This window comes from Cupressus sempervirens, chromosome 1 (assembly GCF_028749045.1).
Source record: "Cupressus sempervirens isolate cs-2001-9-10 chromosome 1, ASM2874904v1, whole genome shotgun sequence".
Taxonomy (NCBI): Eukaryota; Viridiplantae; Streptophyta; class Pinopsida; order Cupressales; family Cupressaceae; genus Cupressus; species Cupressus sempervirens.
In genome coordinates this window covers 854,819,278-854,825,277 of record NC_143118.1, presented here as the reverse complement: position 1 = coordinate 854,825,277, position 6,000 = coordinate 854,819,278, and positions in this window count along the sequence as shown.

The window sequence follows — 6,000 nt, the reverse complement described above, 5'->3', positions numbered from 1 at the left end:
TTAAATTAACATGAAACAACTGTACCTGTGTGAAGCTCGTATGATGTCTCTGCTATGTGTCTATGGTAAAGGTTGAGGGTCCTGTGGAGAACTGATGCACATGCATAATTTTTTTTGTCAATCCTTAATATGATTACGTAATAAATATATGTATTAATTAAAATGATTAAATTGATACATACCTCAGGACTCGTCGAAGGGACAAAAAATGGGCCTGGAGGATCGTTGCTAGGCCCAGCAACACTTTGACCCTAAATTTTGAACAATGTCAATAAATGCTAATTAATTAATCATTCACTATACATATGAAATGTGATCAAATTAGTAATTTACCTGTGTGTCAATGCCAAATGTCTCGTTCAGGACCTCATCGGTGATAAGCCCATCATCCACAGCATCTCCAGCATGAGTGCCAAATGTGCATAGGGATCCGCATGAAGTGCACATGTGACCACGATGCATAGAAGGCTCCTCCTCAACTAATGGGCTCGTGGAATGGATGAGGGTCTGCATCAAAGCATTAATGGTCCCTAGAGTGCTGGCCTCTACATGTTCCTTCACAATTGAAGGAATAATCACATGCTTGTGTTGTGGATGGACCACAGGTGCCCTAACTACATTAGGGTCATGACGTGCTCCTGGCCTCTCAAATGATGACCCCCCACCTCTACCCTAGGAGTCTAACATATCAAAATAATTGGGGATCTCCCCAAGGACAAACTCACAATATAATTTCTTCAAAAAATACATGGGGACCTTGTGATTGTTGCAAGGAGGGGCATCAAAAACCATCCACCATCTATCCCAAAAATTATTTCTAATAGCATCGTGTATACACCAATGGATGGGGAACCGTTTAGTACCCTCTCTAATAGTATTTGGCTCACCGAGTTTTCTAAATAATGCACATATACTACCTTTTGATATATATTTTTTTTAACATCTTCATATGACAATTTATTTGCATAAAATCTTTTTTGTTCATCCCTCTTAGTCTGCCAAATATCTAACTGACCACTAACTGAGGCTATCTGAGTGTTAATGGATTCGAGGGATGATGCCAATTGAGCCCTCATTGGATTGGTTTGTCCGAATTCTTTCAACTGAGAAATGAGTCTTTCTAATTCAGTTTTGCCTCTATGTATTTCATTTCTTATATTTTCTTGTGTGCCTGGTGGAGGTCTTGCAATTGGTTCAGGTTGTGGAATTTGTTGTTCTTCTTGAGGAGGGTTTTGATTTTGAGGTTCTTGAGGGTTTTGTGGATTTTCTAGTTGATTATGGACATTTCCTGATAAAAAATCAATTGAAATCCAACTAAATAAACAAATCTAAATGAAATTTGTAAAAACCCTACAAAAGAATATAAAAAACCAATAAAACAATATGGAAAACATATTAAACAATGCAAAGTTAAGTTTATATCACTTACCTCGTCATCATCGGTGTGCTCGTTGTCTTGGATTTCATTGGTGAGAAGGCATTTTGGCAAATGGTGGTGAATTTTTGCTATCAAACCCGCGTACGCACTGTTGGAGAGCCAAAAAACAAAATGAAAATGATGGGTTGCGGGTCTGCAGCCCATCATATAACTTTTTTGATATCAGAATAGCGCGTACGCGCTATTGAAAATTAGAAAAAAAAAAACCTTGTCATCTTTTTGGCACCACAACTCGGTGCATATGCCCCCATATCCTATGTCTTTTCCATCCACCAAGTATGATGAAGATACCACTTCTATTATCTCCCTTGAGCTTACTGAAAATTATAAGAAAAGTTCTCTTCATATGCTATCCAAAGCTACTTGTCAAGATCAAAGCATCCCCTCATGTTCTAGTTCTCCACATCCACTTCAAAATTGTGCTCAAGCTTCAACTACTCCTATTAAAAGTGTTGTTCCTATCAAAGCTACTCATGAGTCTATTGATAGCTTTGACCATGTTGCTCACTTTAAAGATGTTAATATCCCTTTTCACTATCCATTTGCAAATGCTAATTCTATCCTTGGTCCTCATCCATTAGAGCTAAAGCCTTCAAACCTTCCATCCATATTGGGGCCTTATGTTCCTCCATCTCCTACATTCACTCCTAGCTCATTCCCTAGCTCTCCCATCATACCTCAAGATCAACAAAGACACTCATTGACTTTTCACCCATCTATCCATCTAAACTAGTCATATCAGTCTTATTCATCCACAAATCCCAAGTCCTTTGGAAGTGAGAATAAACATAAGAATCCATTGAAAAAGAAAGATCACTATGTCCCATCTAATCGACATGTGAATGATAAGAAGGAAAATGCACAAAAGAGACTGCAAAGGTCCACTATTAAGAGAGCTAAATCAAAGCAAATGTGGGTTCCTAAACCCATTATTGAAGAAATGTGTTTTGAAGTATCTAAAGGAAAATCTAAAGCTATATGGATTCCCAAGCCTCTTTTAAAAGAATTGAATATTGAAAATACTTCAAAGTTGACATTCAAGCTTCCAAAGGCTTCCATTCCATCTTCTTCCAAAAATCTTTCTAAAAATATTCCAAAGCCTCTCACTCCACTTTTTTCCAAATCTCTTTTACCACCTCATACATCTAAACCTCAAGCTACTTCATCCATGATTGCTCCATCATTCCAATACCCTTCAAGGTGTGTGTCAATGTTGATCTTGTCCAATATTTCAACTACCCTCATGAAATCGTCTAAAGCTTACACTTACTTTCTATACATGAACTATTATCCTCCATATACTCTTCCTACTACCATTTCTCTTTCATCACCCTATCAACATCTTTGAGCATACCTTTCTATGGTCTTGGCTTATCATGACTTATCTTTTCTATAGGAGCACTATCTACATTCAAAAATCTTGAGCTCTCTCTAAAAATTCCAAAAATTCCAAAAAAAAAATTAGGAAAAAATTAGAAAAATTTCAAAAAATGAAAATGTGCCTTGGTGAAAACCACTTCTTGTGGCACCTTGGTAGCAAAAGTAAAGAGAAATAAATTTATACTATGGTGAAAACTACTTCTTATGGCACCTTGGATAAGTACCATGATGAAAACCTGGCAAACAGGTGTCATGCGTAATTCTTCCATCATCCATCTATCCCCTCTTCTCTCTTTGATCTTGACAATGTTGAGCTATCTTTGCATATTGGCTATCTTATCCATGAGATTCTCTATTTGTGCTTTCTCATTCCCTCATAGCCTCCATCTTGAGTTTTATTTTTATTGCTCTATCCCATCACTATCCTATCTAGTTGACCCCTTGGTCTTGATCATAATAAATGAAACATGGTTCTCATAGGTCTCTTGACATGGCTACTCTTTTGGACTACACACTTCATGCTATCTCACTTGTTGGCTTCATTTCTTATCCTACATGCTATCTTTCTCATTACTTCCATTGCTTATCCAAAATATGCTTCATATGACTAATTCACCTCTTTCCCTAGCTTGGGTACTCTTGAGGAGTCGGCTCTTGAGGATCACTTTCACTTGCTTCACATTCCTTTCTTATGCATTAGTGCTTATCCACTGGCTTGTTTCTCCATCATGTCCTATACCTTGCTAGACATTAGGAGAAAATGATGTGATCTTGCTCGAGAACTAGTAATCTCTAAAACCTTCTAAAAAATCCAAAAAATCATATATGATGCTGAAAAAATCTTAAAAATTAGAAAATGTCCTAAAAAAATGATCATCTTAGTGAAAACCTAGAAATAGGTGCTTTGATGTATCACCAAAAAAATCAAAAATAAAAAAATACAAAAATACAAAAAAATTGAAAAAAGTCCTAAAAAAATCTGTCAAGTGGTGAAAACCTAGAAACAGGCACTACTTGAAACCCTTGCACCTATGTCTGTCAGTCTCAATCACCTACTTCACTATACATTTCCTAGCTTGAAATTGTTTCTTGTTCTCATCTCAGGGGAATAGCTACTTAGCCTATTGAGGTATTGTTGTGCATTAGGGTTTCTTTGACAACTCACAAAATAGTGTTTCTCAACACTTTCCCCCACCTTGACATCTAGTGTTTTTCAACACTTTTCAGATAGTTTACCTATGGTCTTCGATGTCACGATATTTCTCACTATCAGGATCAAGTCTTGAAGAAATGGCCAAGTGACTCACACACACGCACGTAAACACTTAAACGACTGAGCTATGCTGACCTTTATCTACTTTGTGTGCTGTCTATGACAATTTCGTTACTATATGTTCCATCCCTAATAGTCTTTCAAGGATGTCATTGACTAGAAGACTGGGGGCATGGGGCATGTTTTCTTGATTTCTGCTTGTGGGTATACTTTATTTTTCTATAGTGTTTTAAGCATTCATGCTTGTCTTATTTGACACTTTGACTTATAAATGTATCATCCTTGACTGTTTTCGCAAGACCACAGTTGGGGGTTATCTGAGCTCTTATACAAGTGTAATCTAGCTAAATTAAACTTAGGGAATCTAATCACATAGTTATCTTGACTTACATGTCTCTGATGCTTAGATTGGATTTCCACATACCTATTTGATATCAATCATATTCATATCCTCATAGTTATACTAGTGATGGTTGTATGATCTCACGATGTCCCTAATAAATGCTCAATGATGCAATTAAGAATCTAAATGTTATGCACTTCTTGTTGGTAAACCACTTTTCATATTAGCTTGCATTTTAGGTTCATTTTATAGCTTAGTGTTGCATTCTTGCATATGGGGAGAGCTCTCTATTCATCTTCTCGCAGACATATCAGCTAACTCCTTTCATATGTTTCTTTACTTTCTTCTTGTTCATGTCTTTTCACCTTCTTAATCTTTCACTTCGTCTCTTTTCTATCTTATCATCAAATTATATAAAGTTTTGACCTCTTAAATAATTTCAATGTCCTAGATTCATTTTCGAGATCGAAATCAAAATTCGAGTTCATCTTGATGGTCAAAATTGTCTTTTAAAATTATACTTTCTTCTGAGCAGTTAGCTGACCTTTTGAGGTCTAATCTTCGAATCATCACTAGGGCATCTTCATTTCTTCATGTCTTCATCATTTCCATACTTCATATCTACTTCAATTAACTGTTTCATGTCTAAAATCACCTTTCTACTCATTTTGACCTAATTTTTATGCTATATCCTTCAAGTTCAACTCTAGTCAAACTGGGGCATTTTATCAATTTTTTTATAGTCATTCTTGGGTTCTAATCATCTATCTGTCATCTTGGACATTACTATATTCTAAGTTTCTCATCTCTAGCCAGTTTTTGCATCCCCTTACCTCATTTCAATTTCGATCCCGAGGGGGCAGAAATACTCTATCAATGATTGCTACAAGTATCTATTTCTTAGGAGCATTTGTTTGATCTTCTCACTTGTTCTCAATCTATCTACTTTGTTAAGTGTTAGCATTCTTCTTGAATTCTGACATCATCTTTTCTTAGTGTTCAGTACTACCACTATCAGGTTGTACATTTAGGACTTGCTATCTTTTTCTACATTTTTTTCTTCAAAATCAGATATCTATATCTATCATTGTGGCTTTCTATTTTCTTTGACATAATGTGTTCCTAGATCGATCACGCATTAGTCAAAGAGGGGAAAATGTAATCACCTAAAAATGGTCATCTAGACTATTAGCCCCCTTTTCAACATTTTGGCTAAATTAATTTAATCATTTACCTAGACCAAATTGCTAATAATCAATTTATTTGATTATAAACTATAGTTTGACTATGCTATCCTAGGTTCATTATTTGATTAAAAGAGCAGGTCCCCTTTTAATTAAATAAAAGACCCCATTCTTCTAACCCACTTAAAGTGCACACATAAAGTCCTTTTTCTATTTTGCAATTAAAAGAAAAGGCTTTGCGACTTTTGTCTTATATGACAAGTCAACTTATATTCTATTGGTTGACTTGTGTGTGCACATGGATCACTCCTCTTTTCAAATTCCACCGTTGATCATCCACCATCTTCATCTTGATCTCTACCATCCGTATGACTTTAAAAGG